Source organism: Aulonocara sp. 'chitande type north' Nkhata Bay, linkage group LG2 (assembly GCF_057382095.1).
Source record: "Aulonocara sp. 'chitande type north' Nkhata Bay isolate Kocher_YH1m ecotype deep benthic linkage group LG2, A_spYH_male_GT1.1, whole genome shotgun sequence".
NCBI lineage: Eukaryota > Metazoa > Chordata > Actinopteri > Cichliformes > Cichlidae > Aulonocara > Aulonocara sp. 'chitande type north' Nkhata Bay.
The window spans coordinates 22054158-22079276 of record NC_141345.1 but is presented as its reverse complement, the minus strand read 5'-3'; the positions used below and the strand labels follow the sequence as shown (position 1 = coordinate 22079276).

The window sequence follows — 25119 nt, the reverse complement described above, 5'->3', positions numbered from 1 at the left end:
CGGTAGGTGAGGACGTCTGATCTAGTCTCCAAAATTTTCCCACAACGAGGCTTTGATTGGTGTACGTGCAGGCTTGTCCCTTCCCGTTCTGCTCTTTTCTTTTTTTCTTAATAAAACAAATCTCCTGTTTTTGTTTTCTAATGAGCATCTTTGAGAAATGTTTGGTGATTTTAAACTTCAAATTCTCCCAGGTACACAGCTTGTTTATAGCTCTTCCTGTCGTGTCTCACAACCTCGCTGTCACTCACACGCCGTCTGTGGATGGCGGGCTGTTTTGGCTTCTTCTGTTTTTTCTTTTTGGCATCAGGGTCTTTAAATAATGGCAACAAAACAAAAAGTATGAAAAGTTGATTGTAGTTCTTTGCTGAAAATGGGAGGGGGAAAACATGAGCACACAAGGGAGCGCTTGTGTGATTTGCATCATTAGGAAGAAATTCTCAGCGAGTCAACAGTGATAAAATTTGATTTCCCTTCTTGTGTTAACAGCTCTGCTCTCACAGTTTGGTACAGTTGTTAATCGGAGTGATACGAATGGAAGTGCTTTTTTTGGTTTGTCAAATAAATGGTCAACATCTACTAGCCACGGGTGAATGCAAACACTTAGCAAGCCGTGACGTGCAGCGGTTTTACTGCTATTCTGTAAACAAACTTCATAATGTCGCAGCCAATAACTGTCCAATAATCTCCTTTTAAAAACATTATTATTGAAAATCAAAATATCAGAGAAACCTGGCTGCAGATTTCTCTCACGTGTGCACTGGTTTCTTTGCAGCTCCTTACCGGCACACGTGCTCGTGACAAAAGAAAGTAGAAAACGGAAAAGTGTGGCAGCAGTGCAGCTGGCAGAAGAAGAGATAATTAATTAGAATAATTACACGAAAATTGCGACTGAAATTGAAATTAACACGAGCGCTCTAGAAACTTTTAAAGTGGCCTCTAGCTTTTGATCACTTTGAAATTCTGGCTTGTTCAAGCCGTTAACACAAGTGTTACACTCTCTGGTTATCACGTCTTTTGTCGCTATCCTTCCATTCATCCGTCCACCCCACTAAATGCTTTTCGAGTGAGGTTGGCGTGGGGCTGGAGTTGAGCCCAGCTGGACAAACAGCCCTATGCGCTCAGACAATCGGCCAATTACAAATCATCAGTTAATTTAACCTTTTGTAAAGCCACTGGGCCAGCGTCTTTAAACAACATAGTCAAAATAAGTATTCATGTAAGCAATGTTCCTGGTTACCTGTATAACCTTGGGTTTCTCTGTTTAATTTATGGTCTGTCCACACTGCATTTCAGACCGTCTGAAACCCCCGCCTGCCAGCCCTCTCAGACGTCTGATAGTGATATCTCTTTAGCTTATTTTAACTCAGTGTCTGGCTGGATGGGTTGTCAGAAAATGTGTTATCACTGTTTTTACACAATATTTGCTCCTGTTTCTCCCTTCCAATTTATAATGGCTGTTCTCCCCCCCCGGTCCACTTTTATAAGAGCTAGAAAAACACACTTGATCTCAGATCCGTTTTGAACAGTGCATCTTAAGTTGAGAGTGACCTGTTTATTTAAATAGACACGCTGACTGGATGATGTACAGTCGCTGATATGCAGCGAGCACCGGGTGACGTTGTGGAGGCTGCTCCTTAACTTCGATCTGTGGGATATGAATAGTTTTGTCAATAGCTAAAAAGAACATGACGTGCCCCATAAACTGCTGACTTTATGGGGAACAACATTACTAATGCGATGTTGCTCTGCCAACGTTTAATGATGATGGACCATTTGCCATGTCGTTATGAGCCGTTATAGTTGGCATTTATTTGTCTATGAAACAAATCCGTCGTGCTGGGTGCCACAGACGAGGGTCTCGGTCTTTAGAAACCCTGTGAAGTTCCAAGGCTTCCTCGCAGCTCCGAATATCAGTCTGCAGTCCCGCTGCCTTTGATGAGGGATGTTTCATATGTGGAGCTGTGCAGTTATGAAGGACGCGTGGTTGTCCAGAGGTAAGGCTGCTCCAAGGTACCTGCATCGATCTCTCAAACACTTGTGCTGTTTAATGTCAGCACTGCCCCGAGGAGTTTACTGATGGCTCCGTCTAATCCCACTTCTTGCAAGAAATGTGTAAGGTGCACACATCAAACAGTGGTAAAGCGTGCGTGCATGTGTGTGTGTGTGTGTGTATGTAGCACAGGCTTGTCAGGTTGTTCTTACCCTGGATGTCACACTCACACCGGACTCTAAACTCCTACCTGTTGCCAAGCAACCAGGACTTCTGTCACACCAGAAGCTGCCCGATATCAACATCCTGCCTTAAGGTGGGAGGAATGAGGAGTTTGGACTTGTATCGAACTTGAAAAAAATTGATTGACAATTTATACCTGGTGGAGCAGTGGGAAAAATCACCTTGTCAAAATAACACATTTCTACTAGAGAAATTTTGAACATTTTTCTGCGTGATTGCAGTTTCTCCTGCCCGTGTTTTGCACCCAGTGCTTTTGCTATTAAGAAGGCCAGAGATGTAAATGGTCACATGATCAGCCAAAAGCTGTCAGAAAGCTCCTGAGTTATCAGCCTCGGTTTAAGCTGATTAGCATTCTTGTCAAGGGTCCTCCTTTCTTTTCTTATGCAAATGAAAAGGATGCTCTTAATTGCAACAATAAATTAATAGAAATTGCACACAAACACATCAAAATCAAGAGTCACTGTTGGAGATGTTGTGCAGATTTATTGCTTATTGTCCTCTATTCAGACGGGATTTTTCTTCCAGTCTTTGATGGATAAGTGGCTGTTCAACAATGAGGCACACATGCAGTTTGAAGTTTTGATTGTGAAAGAAGCAGCAGGCCCGCTGTCGTGGTCTGCACTGTCCGTCGATTTTTCTCCATTCTTTTCTCATGTTTTCGTGCCTCCCTTGTATACTTTGACAGCATGCACAGTGTTGACCACCGATTTGGACTTTTTGATGTATTTATTTTGTTAGCATCAGTGTTGTGTCCTGGTTGCACACGTGTGCACCTGTGTACACGCTCAAAAAGCATGCAGGCTTCTAAGGGTCTCCTCTGCAAACATTTCATATCATTTTATATCATGAGCTGTAATTGAACATTTTAATCAGCTGCCTCTCCTGCGAGTCCTCTTGGACTGCAGCTGGTAGAAGCTGGTTGCTGTGCTGTGCAGGCTCGGTGAGATCTGAGTAGTTTATGTGAAGCAGTTCTTTACCTGCTGGAGATTCTGGTCATAAAGGGAACAGATGCTCAAGCGGCTGAAAATAAGAGTGAGGAGATCGTCCGCTGATGTCAGTTGTTAAAGATGTCATTCTCTCACATCAGCGGAGAAAAAACATATGTGTCGGTGTGAGTTTGTGTGGTCAGCAACTCTTCCTGTTATATTTTGAAGGATTACTGCATTTCTTGCTGCTTTATTGTCCCCTCTAGTTTACCTGTGCTTCATTATTACCGCACATCCATCTCTGAGCCTTCCCTCCACATTTTCCTCCACACCTTTGATTCTCCATTTGGTAATTATTTTTCCTACTTTGGCTTTGCCGGCTTTTTCCTGCCTTTTTTCTTTCACTGAAGAACCTTTCGTTAATCTCCAGCACTTGCCTGCCTGAAAAACCACCACCAGTGATATTGGTACAAAAATAAATGAAAGGTAATAATTAAGCTGTTTGTCAGCAAAAGTGTGAAAAATTTATTATTCATTAACCAAGAAAAACACCTCCACCCCCCACCCCCAGATGTTTCTGAGCCCGTTTGAGTATTTTGGAAAATGTTTTAATCTGCAGTGAAACTTATCAGGGTGAAATTAGAGTTAAAACTTAACCTTACTTATTATTGGAGTTTCACTCAGAGCCCTACTGAAACCTTTTTGCAGCATGCTCTGGCTAAGACATGCAGACTTGAATAATTGACTATATATATAACTAATAATAGAGTAATAACATGTTGATAGGCAATAATAGTGTTTGTTATATGGTGTCATTAAGTCCATACAAATAAGTCAAATCTGAAACAATATCTTCTCAATAGCAACTGAGCATTTTAAACTAGCACATTAAATTAAAAGCTAGAAGAGACGGTGCCTGCTTTCTGCAGCCGCGATTTGAACGTGCAGAGACTGGGAGAGAGAGATAACATTTTCCAAAGTTTGAGCAACTGTGGGAGGTTTGAGGCACGTGGAGCCACGTGCAGAAAGAAGAGATAAGGTTGGATTGCACCAAAAACAATTTGCGTTACAGCTCTAAATCTATTAAACTGGAGAGCAATTCTTATTTGCCAAGCAGGACGGAGCAACATGATTACATTCTGTGCACTAGCATGTAAATTTGACTCAACTTTTTTTTTTTTTTTATACCTATATTGGACTACAACAAGTTGTGATTTACTGTCATCGCTTGATGTCATTGTAAGGTATCACTAGATTATGTCATATATTGATACCGCAGACCTATCCTAGTACTACAGACCTGCGTTTGTGGAATACGGGCAAAACAGTGAGCACCAGGTTGTGTGACATAAGTTAAGTTGAAGCAGACTGCTTGTTCTGAGCATGTCTGTTCACCGAGGCACTCAAAGCATTGAAGCAACCTGCCGTTGTCTGCTGTGATTACCGCGGAGTGAACATCAAGGGATTCCCTCAGTCCTAATCGCTTTTGGTCATGCTGTTGTTCCTAAAGAATATCAAATGGGAAAACAAAACTGATCAAAGCGAGCCCAAGAAGTGATCGATGAATCCTTCACCTTCACGCAGCCGAACGGAGCAGCAGAAGGAATACGGGATACGTGGCTGTTTCTGACACGAGCTGGTCTGACCCAGCGCAGCAGAGGTAATATTCAGCAAACTCCAAACATGGTCGGTCCCAGCGCTCAGACAAACGTCAAAGCAACTGGAAGGGTTTAAATTAATAACTGACCCAGGTCTGACGTGCCGGCATGTTTCAGTCAGACCGCTCAGTATCCAGGCTCGGGCTGTAGAAAACATGACATGTGGATAACTGTCTACGGGAGATGTGACCTCTGCCCTCATCAGACTGGTCTGCTTATTGAATCTGATTCAGAGCAGGAAAGACAAAAGGAGCGCTCGGCCCGACGCTGTGCTGTTTAGTTACAGTTAGACTTCCTCACGCACCTTTGTGTTTCATAACACACACGTGTATACGGAGCTGCTTTCAGAAACTCCTTTGAACATGGAAAAGAGAAGAGATGTCACAATTTGTCCTTCCTCTCTTGGTTTCAGTGTCCAGTATCGATCCGTCCTCAAGTCTATGGGTTCTCATTACCTGTCCTCAGTAACTTATCTCAATTGTTATGGATGTGGCTGCTTCCGAAGCCTCGGACAGCTCTGTGTCTTTCCCAGGTCGGCGAGAGGAGACGTCTGGCGAGTCCTAATAAAGACATATCCCCTCTGAACAAATCAATGCTGACAGTGTGTTTGCATAGATTAGGAGATTCTCCCACTCTATGATTTCTCATCAGATGCATGATGAGGAGAAGGGAGATTGGCATTTGAGCGGAGGCTTGTTGTATGGGGCCAGGCTGATTTGATTGTGTTTGCATTTCATCTGCCAGCATTGATGGAAACGATTTTGATCCACGCTCCGCGTTGTCACCCAGCAGCGGACCCTCTCAGGTGGAAAATACATGCATTTCACATTCCTATTTCAATAAACCTCTGCAACCGCCTTATAAAGATGGGAGATTATATTTTCTTTGTTGATTGAACCGGATGTCGACAAGGCTCCTGAAAATGAAAAGAGAACATGATGGAGAAAATAGCAAACACTTTCTTTGTACCTTTTGAAATAGTTTATCGTTGAGTCATACGCATGATATTAATAAACTAATATTCTCTTTTTATAACACCGCAAATCATTTAAAAGGCCTTTAGAAAGGGACTATAGCCCATCCCTAAGAGGGTTTATCAGCATCCGCTCTTGTCCTCTGTCAATCCTTTGAAGTCTAAATACCGCGTATGACGTAGTCAGTAAATCTTTTAAAGCCATCTACCAGTTTTGGAAAATAACTAATAATGTTATGACAATACAGGGCTAGCCCTGATGTCTGCAAACCTGAGAGGATTCATTTGTATAAAATATGTTGGGGGGGGTTTGTTTGGTTTTTTTTGACTCACTCCATTGGATTGTGATGTGATGACATATTTAATTTCTGATCTGAGGGGGAGATAAGCTAGGCTAAGCCTAAATGATCTGTAACCTTTATTTTAATACCTGAATACTTATCTGTGGTATTAAAGCAGCCAATCGCCTCCCTAACACCAGCTCCCACCCACTCTCACTGTCTGTGTAATACACATTTTCTTTTCTTTATTCTCTCACATCTGTATAGGTCAACATCACGGATGCCTTAGAGGAGACGAGCTCCTTTTACACAAATGGCATTTATTTGAAAGCGGTAACGAGCAGGCTGTCATTTCAGCGTTGTCAAAATTCGAGTGAAATCAGGACAGAGGTGTCCCAGTGGTGCTGGGGCCACACAAAAGTGATTAAACGTGATCTTTAGCAGAATATCGAAGAACAATCCTGTTGCAGTTTAAGCAAAGCCTGATTGGTCCGCGAGCCAGGATCTAATGAACAGAAGGAAATAAGAGAATCAGTGGGGAAGAGGACAATATAGTCCTAAATGAACAAAATGGCCTTGTACCACCTGCTAAGCATCGATCAGTAGCCAAAGGGACTAATTGATAATGCATTATTAGCTGCTTCCCCATAATGGGACTTGTATTTCATCCTGCCCTTGATTGCAGGACGGAGGGGAAAGGATTTGGCAATGAAGCACTGAAAAACAGATGGCAAGGTGAATTGTTCCCGTGACACATCTGCCAGTGTGTTCTATTAGACTTCTCAGACAGGTCAGCCTGAGCGAGTGCAAGCGCGGACGTGTTTATGTGCAGGGAAGCAGACCTTTCTCAAAGCACAGCAACACAGCACAGAGTGAGAGGGGAGTCAAAGTGGATTTAATTGAAGCCTGTGTTTGTCTGGCCTTGAGACAACTGCAAGTGTGTTTGCAGCAGTCGGAGTAAAGTGTGGCAGGCTGAATTAAAAACCAGCCAGCTGTGCTGATTGATCCTACCAATAAAATCATACAGGGGCCGCACTCTCCAACTTTGTGTAAGTAGTAGTTGGGGGTGGAGGGGGGTTCTTAAGTTTCAAATTTGGTTGGGTCTGTTTCTTTTGAAGTTGGTCTTGACATGTAGGAATAATAAATTTCAAAATTAACTGCAATTAGTGGAACAAAAGTGGGAAAAAAAAAGATAATTACCATTTGTCAAACAACAACACCACTGTTCCAATCTCCCACACGCACAGCCTTTGTCCTCCCACCAAAACATATCCCACGTCAGCTCAGCGCCATGCTTTCTCTAAAGTAATTTTGCATTTGTCAGTCTCACAAAAGCTGTGCCCTTGGTGGAAGTTGGAATGCATTCAGCAGTCTTAGTGCTTCGTTCTTTTTAGAGCCGTTAAAGTTATTTATTTATGCCGTCTGGTAAAGATAGACATGTTATCAATACAGTCCTTCAAGCTCGCATTTGTGCGTGGAGTTTTTGTTTTGGTTTTTTTTGTTATTTTTAAAAGAGAAATCTCTTGTTGTGGTCAGTTCCTCATTTTGAAATGGAAATGCACTGCTGGATATTTTCTCTTGGTCTGGGTGTGTGTGTGTTAAGTATTTTAGTTTTCTGAATGCTTAAGAAAAGGCATTTAAAATACATTTTCAAAGGCTCTCAGTACCTTTGTGGAAAGCAGCTAGGTTCTGAGAGGTAAATGGAAATATTGGCTTGGATCCTTCTTAACTACTTCTGAGCTTTCCCTGCCCTAACCAAGACATCTGGATAAAATGTGCTTTGTATGCTGCAGCACATGCATTACCCAGACCACTCGCACTTCCCTTGTGCCAAGCAAATAGAGGCCAAAGTTGCAAATGTGCTTAGATTCCATAATGTACCTCAGAACTGGACAGAGAGGAGCTGGTAAACTCCATCCGTGACCCGGTGGTTTGGTGTTCGGCAGTAAAGCTTCGCATTTATATATTTATTTTTGCTACTGTAATGTAATTTTATCTCTCAACTTACCTCTGCATCCTTTGGAAAAGGAAAAGAGCTAGTGTTATGCTGACAGAGGGAGACAGAGTGGGAGTTTGCAGTGTCAATCAACATCTGCTTTGCTCAGATTCATTTAAAAATAGTGGAGCTGCAGGTGTAGTGAGGGAGCTTGACAGCTAAATAGTCCTCAGAGATTTTTGATAGGCAGAGAAACTCGGTGGCTGGGAAGTTAATGCTTTGTGTGCTTGGCCCTGAGGAGACTTTCACTATAGGTATTTTACACAGTCCTCAAACAAACATCAAGTCGCAGCTTTTCTCCTTTTTAAACTAAAAGCTGCGGGGTGTCCTGGGTATGGGATAGTGGTGCCGTAGTGAAAGGACTGTTTTGTGCAGCGAGGGGAAGAAGAATAGCTTCAATTTTGTCATGAAGTGCTGCATAAAATATGAGTGGGAGAGGAGAAAGAAAGTGTCACAAATAGGTGTTTCAATGGAGGTGGGATGGTGCTTTTACAAGCAAAGACATCTAAATCTGTCTAGTGTGTATTGTGCTTTAAGAATTTATTTACTCTAAAGCATTAAGTAAACCTACAGTGCATCGCCTGTGTACTTTTTATAGAGGCTGTTGGACTTTGGGTCGGGTGGGTGACAGAGTGAAAAACAAGCAGGCAAACGTTTTCTCCCTCGCGTTTCAGGAAATAAAAACTGGAGTCTGCAGTCAGCGTTTTCCTGCCCACGTGTAACACTTCTAGACTCTGTGTTTGCGGTCAGCGTGCTGACCACACGACACGGGACAAAAAGGGGAATGCTGAAAAAGAGCGTCTGAGGAACCTGAGGAAACCTTTGCATTGAAGCAGGTGTTCAATGAGGCATGCTGACAACAACAGGAGCAGACGTCCCAGTCTGGGAGCCATCAGGAAGCAATCTTGAGGATTTTATGTGATTCAAATGAATAATTCATTTGTGTTGTTTTAGCGTTTTTTCTTCTGAAGATGGTTTTTCTCTTCCTGCGTCTTTCGAGAGATTTCGGAGCCACGTGTATTTAAAGAGCAGTCAAAAGCCAATTACTTTATTATTTAGAGAATTATTTAAATTATTTGTTCATAAATTGAGAGGAGGAAAAAAATGTCTTGCAAGACGGCCCATCACTTCCTCCTTAACATTTGGTTCGCTTCGGTTGTTTTGTGCATCTGTGCTTCATGTCTGCATATTATCCCAACACCACCTTCATAACATCTGCTACCTCTGGTATTAAACAAGGCTCAGGAGGTCCACTCTGTGTTTTCACCCCAGTTTTTTTTTTTTTTTTTTTCTTTTTCAGCGTCAGGTTATTTATAAAGTCCACAATTCTCTTTCTTGCATCCGCAGCATTAATAATTAAAGCAGTTGGTTTCGAACAAAGAAATCAATATTTAAAGGCTCAGTCCGTGGTCGGTCTGCAGCGCTTCATCCCCTCATGCGTCGCATTATACTTGATTGTGGACTCAACAACGCGCTTCGTGTTGGAATGAGAGCCTTGTAAGCTCAGCATCATGTGACCGCTGTGGTAGTTGGAGGGGATTTAAACAGATTACACACTGAGGCTGTGAACAGTTTCCAGGTTTAAGTCGGAGCTTCCATTTCTCTCACGACAGGAAATATATGCTCAGACTTTTTTTTACCACCTCCCCATTTTTCCCCACAAAAAAGGGCAAAACACCAAGAACTCTTAAAAGTGCATAAAACCTAAATAAATAAAATTTCAAATAGGTTAGGTGTGGAGCAGACCAGTGGAAGTCTGCTTCTGGTGGTGGACACGCTGTAATGCAGCAGAAGGGTTGGTATTTAGGTCTGTACAGCTCTGTACTAGGGCTGCCACGATTAGTCGACTAGTCACGATTACGTCAACTATCAAAATTGTCGACGACTGATTTAATAGTCGACGCGTCGTTTGAAGCTTTGTAAGATCCCAAAAGACGCAGGAATAAGCAGTACAATTTAAGAGTGTAATAACGGACTGAAACAGAAGATGGCAGCACTGCATGTACAAGGATGCCAGCTGCCGTTAAACCGCAAAGAAGAAGTAGCTCAGCTCAGTTTCCAACAATGGCGGCAGCTAGTTAGTTTTAATATTACTCTTATTATTCTTTCTGGGTCACAAAATAAACGTTTAACATATTTTCAGGCGAGAATGTAGCTGTGTAAACCTCAAATATCTGCTCAGTTTATCAAGACACCACAAAAGCGCTCCGACGTTTTCGGAGGCGTTTGTTACCCACTAGCTCGATAGCTAGCTGAGGGCAAGGCTCACTAGAGCCCGTGAGAGCACCGGACTCCCAGCAAATCGTTTTCAAACCCACCGCTGTCTTTCGCTACTCAGGTTAAACATGATATATGAGTCACTTAGATAACTTTAAAAATTTTATTGTTTGGCCTTTTTTTTAGTATTTTATTTGTTCCTGAATAAATCTGTTTGGCTGAAATTAAAGTTATAGTTTTTACACAGCTAAATAAACGTCAAGCAGACAACTGATTATCAGAAGCCTGAGATGCTCGAGAATATACTCCGGTGTCCCGTTATATTTTAGATAGCAAGGAGTTTATTAAACTTCACCGAAACAATCTGCAAATTTCATTAAAATTTAATAAACTGTCATCTTGTCTTTATTTTTAGTTAGCACATATCTTAAACACTTAAAGCTGTAAGCTAATGATAGTCATATAAGAGCAGATGAATGCATGATCTGATTAGTCAACTAATCGCAAAAATAATCGGTGACTAGTCGACTATCAAAATAATCGTTTGTGGCAGCCCTACTCTGTACCAGTCCCTGGTTACACCTTTGGTCTCTTTGTCTCTATTTGCCTCCAACCTGAGACAAGAATTGTCCTGAAGTCACACGGCCCATCGTTGTAACCCTATTGACTGATGTATATCTTGATGCATATGATTGTTCTTATTTTTTTGTATTATATTTTATGACTACTGAAGACCCCAATCCAGAACTCATGGATTCGTGGATATAGTGGACGATATGCAGAGAGTTGGTGTGACTGAGATCGAGGCAGGTGATCCGCTGTGAAGACCCCTGAAGGAACCGTAAGAAGAAGGCCTTTGGTGGACTTTTGTTTTCTGCATTCTCAGTTCCTTCCCCATTCCTCTTGAGAGAAGGTGAACCCTTACCCCCTGTTGTTTTCATTGCTGTGAGGCTCCCTCACACATCCTATTTCAGCTGCTGTTCTCTGGTGCTCTTGTAACACGGAGAAAGGTTAGTAAGAGTTGAGGCTATTATTTGTACCATACGTCTTGAGGCAAAATTGATTCTGTGACAGTTATGTATATCCAACATGGCACAATGTTGACACTCACTCTCCAGTGTTTTCCCCAGTGCTTCACTCCTGGATTTCATGCCAGATGTGATATAATAATAAATGGTTAATGTATCATTTCTTAAGAGCACAGTGCACTCTGGCTTTTGTCTCGACTTAGCTGATTGCCATATGTGAACATTTGGCCAGGACCAGAATTGAGTTTGTGATTTTAATCAAATGTCATTGCTAAGATATTTACAGTTTCTAAAGGATTATGTTGCACATTCAGTGCTGTTTTCCCTTCTTTTTTCCAAATAATTAACCACTTTTAATTACTGAATAAATTACTTGGTATTCACCAGAGAATTTTCCTGCCTGACAGCCTTTTTTAATGTCACCAAAACTGTCATTATTCAGCTTTTGGCTCCATTACTGGCACAAAGATAAAGAGAAACTGTCATGTGTAAATTAATAATATGGTTCTGTTTAAATGTCTGATGCCACATCTGTAGTATATAATGTGAATTTTAAGTGGAATTGCAACTGTTGTTATTAGGAGTTTTTCCTATAATTCCTGTCAGATTTCTCAGTCCTGAATTTGTCTTTTTTGCCTGAGAATGCAAATCCATCCATTACATCCATGCATTTAGGAATGTAGACATGGGCAAACCGATCAGAATAAGGAAGGAACGCTATATAGAATGGCTGTTGAGCTACAAAACCATCTCTAGGGCTTAAAAAAAGACGAAATATCCATTGAGCAGGGATGAATGCTTCAAGCTGATTGAAAGCAATCAGGCATTTGATGGAAACTGATGCAAAAGAGCACACAACACTTCAAACCTTGAAGCAGATGGGCTACAGCTGCAGAAGACCACATCAGGCCTCACACCTGTAAGCTAAGAACAGGAAACTGAAGCTACAATTTGTACAGGCTCATCAAAATTAGAAAACAGATTGGAAAATTGGAAAAAGTTGCCTGACCTGGTGAGTACTGATTTCTGATAAATGCTACCAGCTGGAAAGCACATCATGTCACAAAGCTCAAATAGTCTCAAACTGGTTTTGAACAAAACAATGAGTTCATTGTGCTCAAATGGCCTTGACAGTCACCAGATCTTAATCCAATAGAGTACCTTTGGGATGTGGTGGAACAGTAGAGTCACATCATGGATGTTAAATCAATAAATCTGCAGCAGCTGTGCGATGCTGTCATGTCAATATTGACCAAAATCTCTGAGGAACATTTCCAGCACCTTGTTCAATGCCGTGAAGACTTACAGCAGTACTGAAGGCAAAAATGGGTCCAACCCAGTACTAGGAAGGTGTACTTCCTGTGGTTGGTGAGTGTGTGTGTATAAGCTTTTTATACAGACAGCTCTCCCCTTTGTGTTCTAAAACTTTTGGACTCCCACAAGAGTTTTGCTCACAAACAGGAAACTGTGAAAGACACGACTGACTGTTATCTTTGTCTCTAGTAATTATAGAAAAACTGTGTGTGTAACTTTGTGTCTGTTTCTGATGATCATGAGTGTCAGTAAAATGTGACTTCCACATAGAGATTTTCATTTGCAGTTTTTATAGAACTGTAAATAATATTTATGTTTAATGAAGCTACATTCTGAGTCATCATCTGCAAAAGCTATAAGTTGATATTAATACAAATTATAATCTTGGTAGTTCTTTCAAGGAAAAATAAAATGTAGAAAGAAATGGAATTAGGTAGAAAGACTTTTAGCCTCTGCTTTTCCCCAGGCTGTTTACTGAACGCTGGATGTTGTGCTCAGTATTTACATTCGCCTACACACCTTCATTGGATTACCAAAAACTCCTGCCTTCTAACTGAAACAACACTGCTGGCCAAAGGCCCGAGAGGGACCAAAAGATCGTCAGGAGGGAGGAGGAAGTCTTAATGTAATTTGTATGGCGCAGAGCACTCAGCAACCAGATGGGAGCTAGGCTGGCTTTACCTGAAGCAGCTTTCCTTATTTACTTCAGCGCCCAAGGCCATGTCAGACAAGGGGGAGAGAAACATGTTAGCCCGAGCAAATTATCACGGCTTTCATGTGGGTAAGCTTCTATCAGATCCTCCCACTCTGCAAAATGTAATGGAAGCAGAAGCAAAGTGCTCAGGGCCTTCACCTCCGACGTGTTCTCATTCGCAGTAGGACAAGGTGTATGTGGGAGATAAAGGAGCAGGTCCCAGTCACTCCCAGCCAGAAGACTGTGGCATCAGGAACATTTTGCTCTTGCCAATCATCGGGGTTAGGATATTGGATGGAGAGTAATTACAAAAAGGGCACTTTGGTAAGGGCACGGTGGTAAATCACGGCACTGCCTCTGTGCAGTGTGTGTGTACACGATTAAGAAAGGTTAGGCAAACTAATTATGGAGGGACAGTGTAAATAGGAAAATCCATTGCTTTGAATTAATGTCCATTTGATGTAATCAGTTCTGGCTTTTGTACGGTAGCTAGCAACCAGATAAAAATGTGAAATACATTAATGGAAACTCGATTTTAATGTCTGGTTTTTGATGTCTTTGCTCGGGTGCAGAGAAGAGCTATTCTGAAGTTTTTGTAAATCATTATCACGTTCTAAACCCGTGAACACCTGTGCAACTAAAAACAACTTGAGCGTCATTTATTCTGCACTCTGCATTCTTGTGAGAATGTGTGTGCACTTAGCGTAGTGTTGTGTCACTGACGAATATGGCGGTGGACGTTGGGATTTTTTGGGGGGTTTTTCTTGCATTGTGAAGATCTCGCTCTCCTGGGGAATACAGAGTGTGTACATGATTATTCATTACTGGTGAGCTCAAATCATTTTCACTCAAAAATGTCATCTTCTTCCCATTGTGCTGTGGCCTGCTCTGCAGATCTTTTTTGGATTTTTTTTTTTTAAATGTGAAATTTTGTTTAAAAAGTAATTGGTTTGAATCTAATTAAGCCGTCTCGCCTTAGCATTCCAAGTAATCATTTTTATTGTGTTTCATTGCAAGTTAACAATGGAAAAGGACACATGAGGAAGAATTATCTTAAGTGGTGTAATAGTTTTGTAACCAGACAGAATACACAATACTAATAACTGCAGTCTGGTGTCATAGTAAGGGACCTGACCTGCTGTTAGGCTACTGCTGTTGAGCTTTTATTACATTACTAGTGGAAACGTGATGGGACACTGAGGGGATTTGGCAAATTGTAATGGTGTAGCTCAATCGGGGTGCGATGATTTCCCCCTCTATACCCTCCTCTGCTAAATTATTTCTATGCCCCTTGTGGATGGACTGTTCCAATGCCCCTTGACTCAATGTACAAAACAAACGACAGTAATATCAGAAATTAACTTTCACTTTCAGCACTCCCGATCCCATGACAGTTGATGACACTGCATAGATTGCATGCCAATCCAACTTTCCATCATGCAACCAAGCAACTGTTTCAACGTGAAAACTACCACTAACTAAATAAAATAGAAATTAAAAGGATTCATTTAAAAGTGATAATCAAAGCCTTATCACCAAGATCAGAATTACCCACAAAGGTGAGATCTGAAGCTTCTTATTTTAACTTGATGAACTGCAGTTATGCACTGGAGCTGCTGTCTGTGACATCGTACAGTTAAAAAGTGTTGCTATGCACAATTCTGTGAACAAATGTTATGGACAGGGTTGTTGGCTTTGCAGAGGATGGCACAGCTGCTGTCACGGGCTGATGGAGAGAAGCAGCCACGCTCTGTGTGAAAAGATCAGCCATAACCTGGCTGTCATTCAATGCATCAGTCACAAGTTAGAGCTTGCGGTCCGTGATGCTGTAAAACACATTACAAAGCACAGTTACTTTCACATATTTAATGACTTAAACTCAGTCTGTTTTTGATTTCTGTAAAGGGAGCAGTGCCTGCCTCCCTCTCTGGCAGGAGATTTGCACATGGGGGTAAAAGAGGGAACATGGCAACTTGAAGAAATAATCCATTATCACACTGTTTTCTTGTCTATCTACTATATTTAAAGATTGAAGTCAATATCACTGTGTGGAAAGGGAATTTAATTCTGTTTTCATTTTATTGAAAGGTTTGATTGGATCGTCTGAAAAGGGAAAAATGAGATGGAGGAAATTGCAGATATTCATTTCATGAAAAATTGTGTTATATTTGTAAACACTTTTTTCTATTATTTTTTTTTTAGCATGTTTAGTTGAAGTTTATGATTCTTTAAATGTTATGCAGACAGCAGTAATAAACGGGCCACTCCAACATGATTATGGTCCCTCAATTTAATGGGGGACGGGCATCCCTTAAGCTCTCTACATAAGTAAAGAAAGCATGTATATTAAGAATGGCTGCATTCCACTTATTATTTTTGTGCATGCTATCCAGTCTTTAAGTCTGACATCATTAGCCGTTTCCGGGTCCAAGCTATGCTTCAGGTCCCAACGTCGAACGAACACTGCGGCATCACTGAGAGTTACAAACTGTCTAAATTCTTTGATCTTTAATAAAATGGTCAGTGTGGCTGCTCCACCAGGTGTAACAATTAAGTTTAACATCCAGGCATCCTCGAAAACAGAATTTATATAATTCAACTGAGTTAGAAGTTAGCAGGAAGTTAGCTCGCTAGTTTCCACCCAAACATAATATACCATGTTCTGACTGAAAAAAATAAAATGTACAGCTCTGCTAACACTTTCAACATAAATGAAGACAAAAAAACTAAACAGCAGTGACGTTTGTAGGGTTACTGAAGTTGGGCTAGCTGGTATATAATGATGTGCTACGACGTGGTGGCTAGCTACACAGCTATGGTTAGCATATTAAAAACACATTAGCACAGTGAAGCTGGAGGATGAACGCTAACTTTTTTCCCACCCGATAAAAGTTAATGTGAGGGTTTCTGATGGTTAGGGACAAATGTAATCACATGGCAGGATGCTGCTGTAAACAGACCAAACTTTAGGGTGACCAACTGTCCTCTTTTCCCCAGACATGCCTACTTTTCACGTTTTGTCCGGGGGGATTTTGGAGATTGATTAAAATGTGCGGGTTTTTCTATGGGCCTACAGAGGCCAAGAGCACCCGTATGTGTGATGTCATCCCCCTGCGGCATGTGACTGTGGCTCTGCCTCACAGATGGGATGCAGCTAGGGTTGCCAACCATCCCTTAAAAAACGGAATCGTCCCGTATTTAGAAACAAAAGTACACGTCCGGTATTGAGCTAATAAGGGACGCACTTTGTCCCGTAATACAGTGATAATCAAAAGTAGTCTATAACTTTTAATGGAATTAACGCTTTGTTTGAAAACATAATTCCCAGCCCCTCTCCTGCTTTGTGACCAATGAGCTGACAGCACACTTATGACAATTCGAGTATGACAATTCAGATTACCGCATTGGTCGAGGAAAGGTCGCTTACAGAGAAAATACCGGAAGACAACAGATGACCACAACAAGAAGCATGGCCAACAGGGAAACAAACGCAGACACTGCGGTGCAAGTCTCGGACGACAGTACACCTAAAGCTGGACATACACTGTGCGATTTTCAAACTGCACGATCGACTCACAGGGGTTAGAAGTTGGTAGGTCACGATGCAGGTCTCACACTATACCGCCCGATGCTCTGATGCGACCTGAGTGCTCACACTGTGCCTCCATAAAATGAAGGTTATAACAGAAATTCTGTCGCTCGCTCTCTCTGTCTTTCACTCACACAGACACACACACACACACACACACACACACACACACACACCACCACCATCAACTTTGCTAAACTGCTAATGAAAAACATTGACCAGGCAGCTGTGATTGAGCAGCAATGTAAATCCAACTATTTTCACGGTTGTTGTGGTCGTGATAATTTTGTGATGCCACATCGAAAAGGCTCGGATGAGCTTTCCAAAGTTCTACAAGTTGTGCCTCCATCGCTTGTGTCCAGATCACACGCTGCACTGCTGTGCTGCACCGTCTTTTTCACCGACGTTTACGTGTTTGCGCGTGAGCAGTGTGAGCAGCTGCGGTGACACCCTCACCAGCGATTGATGATCGGGAGCTGCTCGAGGTGTTAATCGCTTCTCGTTACCCCACGTATACTACACAATGCACGATGAAGGCCAAAATTGGGCCGATCACCAAATCGGTCGCATGACTCAAAAATCGGCTCAAAATGGGCCAAAAATCGCACAGTGTAAGCCCAGCATTAGAGCAGCAATGTTTGTTCGCTCAGAGAAAGAAAAAAAGGCTGCAAAAGCACAGGGAGGAATGGGAAAAGGATAACACCTGGCTGGGAAAATGCACGATAACACCTATAAAGCGCACTGCACTGTGTGTCGGCGCACTTTTTCTATAGGCATGCTTCTAATGGTGGGCACATGAAGAACATGAGGGGCGTGAAAGGTCGGGAAACCCTTAACCAATTTCTTGTCCACCAGGCCACGGCAGAAGCAGATATGGTATGTAAACACTGGTTTGTTTTTTTTTAAACCCTCTGGTTAAGGTTAATATGGGCATGTGCAGTGAATATCAGCGCTATGTGGCCAGAAGTGTGATAATATAATTTATTTTGTGTAATAAACAACTGCAAGGATAGATGATTACAACAAATAGATGACTAATACATAAAAGTAATACATAGATGAATAATGATGATGAGTTAAGCTCATGGGAACAAGCGGGTTTACAAACAGGAGCAGCTGATTAGCATTAGAAAAGCTGAAATAATACCTCAACTGAAGCCAATTGTACTAAATGCACTATATGTGCACAGTTACAAGAATGATTTTGTTCTATTGTTTTCTATTAATTTATATAATTTTAAGTTAAGCAGGACAGAGTTCTTTTAAAGAAAGATTTACTTGTATTCTCAAAAGTTAAGCATGACAGGCTTCTGTTTAAGAAAGAGACCTGTTTTACTGTGTTAATGTTATTTTGAGCTAAAAATAAATGGCTAAATGATCATTTGTTTCCCATATGGTCATATCACAAAGAATATGCATCTGCTTAAATCAAATTCAAGTCAAATGGTTAAAAAAATAATTTCACACACAAAAAAAAGAGCTAGCACACTGGGAAGGGTGAAGACAACTGGGTTGCCCGGCCCTGGCCACGAGGTGTCCCTTATTTATTTTTCAGGGAGTTGGCAACCCTAGATGCAGCGCACCTGATGATGTTTAAAACAGCGGTCCCCAACCCCCGGGCCTCGGACCAGTACCGGTCCGTGAGTCGTTTGGTACCGGGCCGCGAGAGTTGAGGCTCAGGTGTGAAATGTATAGTTTTCAGGGTTTTTATCGGTTTTCAGCGTTATTTTGTTATCGTTTTTATCGTTTACTCGGTTTTCCTGGGTCTTTTCACGTGTGTTATGAATAAATTTGCTTTTTTTCGGTACCGGTACTAGTTTTATTTTGTTGTATTTATCCGCGACACCTTAAAGGCCTGTCCATGAAAATATTGTCGGGCATAAACAGGTCCGTGGCACAAAAAAGGTTGGGGACCGCTGGTTTAAAAGATGCCAAAGCGCAAGTGCAGCCTTTCAGACGGACTGCAAAAGAAATTTCCCTCGTACCGTCCCGGTACTGGTAATTTTTCTTATACAGATGAGGCCTTATTTCTTTACCATAATTTAATTTCAGAGGGTTTTGAGTTATTATTTTGCACTTGTTGACTTGTAAAAGCCTATATGACATTTTTTTTATTTCACCATTCGTTAACCGCACAGAGAAGGCATCGTTTAATATGTTAAAAATTTCTTTAAGCAAACAGTATTATTAAAGTTCTTCATGACTGGGCCAAGTGTCCTCTTTTTTTGGAAATCAAAATATGGTCACCCTACCAAACTTCAGTCAGGAGAACAACTGAGAAATTCACAGTTTAACCAAACGTCAGTCTGTTCTCTATTAAAACACTTTTAGTAAATGAAGGTTGTGAAATATATGAAATTTCTTTGTAACTAATTAGCCATACACTCATGTTGCCTTTGCTAATTAACCATGTGAAGCTGTGGTTAATCCTTGGTTAAAGCTTTTCAGTCTGATGAAAGCCATTGTGTTTAAAGGTCCTTCAGATAAAGAGTAACCTGGAATTACATCAAAGTAATGGAGGTTATTTTCTTCGTAATCCAATCATTTGCTAAAATCTTTTTTTTTTCTCTTTTGTTTTTTTAACAAAAAAATTTAAAAAAAAATGTTATGACTTGAACCGTGGATTTGCAAAATCATTAAACTAATTATCCGGAAATATTATCTTCATAAATGAAGGTAACCTTCAGATAACAATTATTATTATTTGTATTATATTATCTGTCTTTCATCCTGCGTCCTGTACTCTTCCCCCTCTGCTGTCAGATTTCCACCTGAGTCTCCTTGGAGTGGCATTGGACTCAACCTGGCCGGATTGATTGGAGCACTACCTGCTTGCCTGTTTGTCAGCCATGAATAATCTGTAACGACATTCAGAGCATCAGCAGAGGCCTTGCAGCATGCATTCATTGTGAAAAATGGACAGCTCAATCAAAAGAAGCTCTTGAAAAGCTGGTCATAACCGGAGGCAGAGCCTTGACCCAGAACACTGTCCCACTGACTCGAGTCGCAACCTCACCAACATCCCTGAATGGAAGGTCCTAGTGTATTCCTTGTGAACCAAGCTCCCCGCTTCCTTATCCCCTCCCCCAGCTGTTCCCGTCTGTCCTGCTCTTTAATAGAATCATGCTTTATTCAGAAGGCCACGTTATCCTTGTCAGGAGAGGCACGCTTATGGCGCCACCTGCCATTTTAAGCTCTCGTCGTCACCTAACGTGGCCCACTCATCACTGGGCTGCTTTACATGATAATGGAAGTTTGAAGACTGGATAAGGCAGTTGTGCCCTTGGTTCAGTGACATGGGGTTGCAGCTGTAAATACTGTATAGGTTGGTAGGTGACTGTGCTTTTGGATTGATTTTGACAGGCTGTTTAGTGAGCTCCAAAGTTGTCTTTTTTGCCAGCCTAGCTTGATGTCTGGACTTCTTTCATGTAGGAGAGGTAAATTGGCCGGCGGAAGAGCACATTGTTGGTTTCGTAAAAGGAAGCTTTGGACACTTGTGGTGCCGTTGATGACACTGATGCCATTTGGTACAAAGAAGAACCACAGGAGGAAATAAAACCCTTAGAGTATGGCTTTGACCGGTTGCCGGGATGTGCAGACAGTGCATTCTTAAAAGCGTTCATCTGTGGTGCCTCCCATCAACCATTGTGAACTCTCTCCCTTGAAATGGTGCATTCCCCTGATGTAGAGTCACCCAACCCTAATCCTCCTATATCCACTGATGAATCCCACCCACACACACTGTAGGGATGCTGCCTAATTGAATTTCCTTGGTCACAATGAGCGCCCACTCAGGACCTGCAAGTTCCAGTCCTTGCCTTTGATAAGCAAATGACCCCTATGGAATTGAGGTCAGAGACTGCGAAAACAAGAGTGAGGGAGAGAAAAATAAAGTCCTGCACTCAGACAAGCCCAATATCGAGTCCAATGATGTTTACCCTGTGTGTGTTGAGCCCCTGTTGGCTCAGGGGGAGATTCATCCTACCTACACACACACGCAGAGAAAGATGTCTGTGCTCTCACAGTGTGACCCCGTCCCTTTTGTTCATCGTTACACTCCTTGCACATTTGAATGGAGTGCATGTGTAAATAATCTTGTCTTCGTTGCAGATTAAAATAAAAACACAATACAGTAATTCTGGATGTGGCCTGTGTGCGTGTCTGTGTGTGTGTGCCAGTGGATCTAGTAATAGCTTGTATTGTACTCTGTTGCCTGAAGACTCCATCATACAATAGTAAGGTCAGTTTATTCATGAACTGAACCACTCTGCATTTGCTTCAGTCTTTTTTTATTTCTTCCATTTCATTTTTTTTTTTAAACTCAGGCCTTCTCAAGGCAGAGCCATGTGTGTTTTTTGTTTGGGGTTGGGGGTTTTTGTTTGCTTTATTTGTCTCCGAGCCCGAGCCCGTGGCCTTGATACTTTTCCCAATCCTTCTTTTTGGATAAAAGCATCCTCTCTCTCTCTCCCACTCTCTGCTTTACACAAAAATTGTTGATTACCATAATTGTTTGTGTTCAGGTAAACGAAATCACGGGGAAATAAGGATGCAATTTTCTTTGGGAAATTGGATAATTTTCAAAATCCAATTTGTCTCCTCATATTTTTATGTTTAAGTTTGATTTGGGCACTAAAATCTCTTCAAACACCGCTGTCTGTTTGAGGCTTGAGTTAATACTGTGCACCTTCAACAGCTCAGAAGCAGCAGCAGCAGTATGATTTGCTGACTTTTTCCCCCTCTGGGTTTTGCCTCACTGGCAGCATTACATTGCCCTATTAAATTATTTTAAATTGAGTTTGTAAGCACCCTGTGTGTGCGACTCTGCTAAAAAGGGCACAGTACTCTTCCCTGCATGTATTTCAGGTAAATCTACAAATGTACAAATTATTATTTTACAGTTGTTATGTGTTTAAATTTGAATTTAAATAATTACCAAGGAACAACACTTTGCTATCAAAGATGCTCTGATTGGGTCGGTTTAGTGTTTAATAATTCAAGTTTGCTAAAATTAACTTTAGAATTTATTCAGGTGGCACAAGTCAGTCTGTTTTCAGGATCACTTGACAAAATTCCAAGAAGGATATTGTTATTTAGGCTTTCTAAGAACAAGCTAGACTTCTGGTAGACCAGGCTCCATTTGCACGCCTTAAAAAAATGCAGCTCATCATGCAGAGAATATCTTGTGAGCCGTTTAAAGTAGTACAAGTAGTGAAACGATTTGTGAATGCATCAAGCAGAAGATTAGCAGAATTCAAATTTTATATGAAGCCAAAAGTTTAAGATGAAGAGCTATCTGTACTTCTTTTTTTATATCTATCTATTGATCAATCGATAGAGACATAGATAAATCTGTCCATACGATAGTCAAACTCGTCCCATACTTTGCAAGCATGTCTGGAGTCACTGCTGTTGTTAAGCTACCTACTGGCAACCACGTGGAACTCACGAATCCCCCCTTTCTGACAGTATGTGTTTCGATCGTTACTAGTGAACATCCATGGAAATAAAGCACGTTGAAGTCGGATGAGTCTTTATGACGATACACCCTGTATATGTTAGTGCACCTTTCTACTACTGGGTCGGACCCCCTTTTGCCTTTAGCACTGCCTTAATTCTTCGTGGCATAGATTCACCAAGATGCTGGATTTGTCAGCTGTGAATCTCCCAAAGGTGCTCTATTGACATGGAGGTGTGGAGGCCGTTGCAGTACAGTGATCTCATTGTCATGTTCAAGAAACCAGTTTGAGATGATTTGAGCATTGTGACAGCTTTGTGCGTTACCCTGCTGGAAGCAGTCATCAAAAAATGTGTACACTGTGGTCATAAAGGCACGGACATGATCAGCAACAGTACTCTGGTAGGCTGCGGTGTTTAAACAATGCTCAGTTGGCGCTAAGGGGCCCAAAGTGTGCCAAGAAATGGTCCCCAGAACAATTACTCCACAAGTGCAAACCTGAAACTCGATACAAGGCAGGATGAATCCGTGTATTGATGTTATGAGAAATTCTGTCCCTGCCAACTCATCGGATCACACAATGCTTTTCCAATTTTGGTGACCCTGTGTGAACTACAGACTCTGTTTCCTGTTCTTAGCTAACAGGAGTGGACCCCAGTGTGGTCTTCAGCTGCTGTAGCCCATCTGCTTCAAGGTTCAACATGGTGTGGATTCATATGCTCTTCTGCATGTTTTGGTTGTAACAAGTGGTTGTCTTAGTTACTGTTAGCTTCTTATAACCTTGTGTGGCCGTTCTCCTCCGACCAATAAGATATCATTTCTGTAAATCTTTGCAGGGAAAATCCCAGTAGATTCCTAAATGCAATGAGTTGCTGCCATGTGATTGGCTGATAACAAGTATTTGAACAGGTACACCTAATGATGTGCCCAGTGAGTGCATATGCTTTTTCTTTGTTTCTGCAGCTTTAAAGCTTGTCAGGCGGGTAGTTGGTGTGAAAAGTGATATTAATTACCACAGGAGAGGACTCCACTGCTGGTGGCATTTGTGTTCATGTTTTATTTTTCTGTTTTTCCCAGTCCAATTTATTCCCATGCAGTGTTACAATAGTGAAGTGTACTTTCCAGAAATTGTATTCAAATGTGGCCTAGTAAGTTATCCCACTGCTCTACAAAAATGTAGAAAGGATCCAGCACTGGATTCACACTGTGTCAATCACATAATCACCCTTTAAATTTTTCTCACTTATTTCACTGAGGTTTGGGGTGTGAGCTCATTTAGAAAATGGGCTGCAGATCAAACCAAAGGCTGCAGGAATCGTGCCATGTTTTAATTATCATTTAACAGGAATGTTAAGTGCACACTTTCAGGCAAGGAAGTGTAAATTTCCTCTTTTCCGTTCCTAACACCTTGAAGGCGGCGAGCATACTATTATAAATCAATATTAATATAATTGAGTCATAAATGTGGCGGTGCTCCACTTTCAGAAGGACAGCTTTCTAGGAATCAATAATGTGGTTTCTCCGTCAGTCGTCTCTGAGTCATTTTCATAAAGTTTTGTTTTACTCATAGCTGTGTTGATGGAGCAGACTTTGGGGAAAACAACAGTAAATAGCAGCCTGTCCGATCGTTATAAACTGCTGTAAAATTACAGACGCGTTTTGTCCTCAAAGTGATGAGATTATTTTGTCCTACTTATTAATTGGAGTGAAATTGGACAGAGTGACTCACAGCAGTGTTACTGGAAGGTGTCAGACACAGAAAGCAGGTAATTATGGAGACAGGAAAAGATAAGGAAACAGAATGCAATTACCCTGGCAAGCAGAGCTTCAAATTGCTCTTCTTAGGATTTCTCACCTCAGGTTGCTATTGTTCATGCTTTGCATCTCCATACTGATCTTTATTCCTTTCACCCCCTAGCTCAAAGAAGGAGGAAGGTTTGCATTAATCAAACGAATTGCTACTGTAATTTGAGCCATACCGAGCACTGAATATCACTTTATACCAAATTTCAAATTCATGTATTTAAATATATTTTTCTAGCTTGCGCGCATAAACTGCTTGCTGTGAGCTCAATGTAAGTCAGGACGATCAGATGTTTCTGTACAGATTCCTCAAAATAAACGTTCGTTTAATGTTCAGGTTTTAGTGCATGCTTTACATTAATTTTTTTTCCCCCAGTTTTTGCTCTGCAGCAGGTACTCACCCATATATAATGTGCGTTTCATAGATTTTATTACTTACATGCACAAAAGAACAAGTACACACTTGCTGTGTACACCAGCAAAAATAAAATGTGCAACTTCTCCCTCTCAAAGCGCTTTCTGGCATACAAGATAGAATTTGCACATTACTGCAAAAGTAAATATACATCCAATAAGAAGCGCTGCTCTCCTGAGTTTGACATTTCATTTAGTACTGTGCTTAATTTTTTTTTTCTTTGGAATCTATAAGATGTAGCTGCTGAAATAAGCGTAATCCTTAAGTGATGTATGTAAAGTTAAAGCTACTGCTGTTGCGTACACGTGTACGTGTTTAAGAGGAAAAGCCAAATTTCCCCATGCCGCTTATTTGCAGAAGGAAGGAAGGTTTCTTATGCTCCATTTGTTCATGCTCTGCAGTGCCCATTTTGTTACTTTAGCCATTTCTTTAGCTTTTAGGTGCTCTCTCAGCCTGCGCCGAACACTCTTGCTGCACACACGGAGAACAAACACACATGCTTAATAGAGGTAGTGGACCTTCAGAAAGACAACGAGA

General features: G+C 41.4%; 1 protein-coding gene across 3 annotated transcripts in view; it reads left to right on the top strand.

Moving 5' to 3' along the window:
- The window catches only part of unc5a (unc-5 netrin receptor A), a 153846-nt gene that overhangs the window by 80514 nt on the left and 48213 nt on the right, over positions 1 to 25119 (top strand). The gene's annotated exons all lie outside the window — the stretch shown is intronic.